General features: G+C 43.3%; 1 non-coding gene across 1 annotated transcript; it reads right to left on the bottom strand.

Annotated features, from left to right (window-relative positions):
• Positions 1–241: 241 nt before the first annotated feature.
• LOC149177344 (small nucleolar RNA SNORD36) lies at positions 242–318 on the bottom strand. Its single transcript, XR_016258943.1, has one exon. It is a non-coding gene; the product is annotated as a small nucleolar RNA SNORD36 (small nucleolar RNA).
• Between the last annotated feature and the right edge of the window lie 349 nt (positions 319–667).

Below are 667 nucleotides of genomic sequence, written 5' to 3'. Positions count from 1 at the left end.
ACGTAGAGGATAAAAGAGCTGGCAGGAAGCATATTCCAATGCTTCTGAAGAGATTGCGAAGCGATTGATGAATTCCACTGACTTGGGAATTTGTTTCTGCCATTCTTCTTTTTGGGCCTTCTCTTAGTAGCTCCAAAGTCCACAGATGGCATGCCAACAAGTTCTGGATAGCTCAATGTCCATATCCAATCTTCATCGTTACTCAACTTCCAAGGAAGGAACTATGTTGCAGATATGAATATGGATTTCAGGGTTGAAAAGCTCAATGTGGTCATCAATCTAGGGAATTCGGGGAGGACGCCAATGACATCATCCTCCTTGTCTAACTCTTCCTCTCTTAGGGACCATGGTGGTGAACTATGGATTAACAATCTTTGTGTAACGATATTTGATGGTAGTGTTGAGGTGAGCGAGAAAATGACTATACCTATCAACAATTGAGCGCGACATGAAGTGATGCAAGGGAGGACCATAAGACTGGTATGTGAGCAGGGACATAAGGAAGGACACAAGCATTAACTGATGCATCAGAGTGAAAGTGAGGGAGATCACAAAGTAGATGTTGAATGAATGTGCCAGACAGACATAAATAACTCTCATGTCTATCACCCAGAGAGAAGTTATGGCGCATGGACGCCACTTGGAGGGCTCAAGCATTTCATGATTG

Source organism: Pinus tabuliformis, chromosome 4_1 (genome assembly GCF_031772625.1).
Source record: "Pinus tabuliformis cultivar Carrire ecotype Pingquan chromosome 4_1, CPIR1, whole genome shotgun sequence".
NCBI lineage: Eukaryota > Viridiplantae > Streptophyta > Pinopsida > Pinales > Pinaceae > Pinus > Pinus tabuliformis.
Note: the sequence above shows the minus strand (reverse complement) of the source record. Positions and strands in the feature narration are given on the sequence as shown.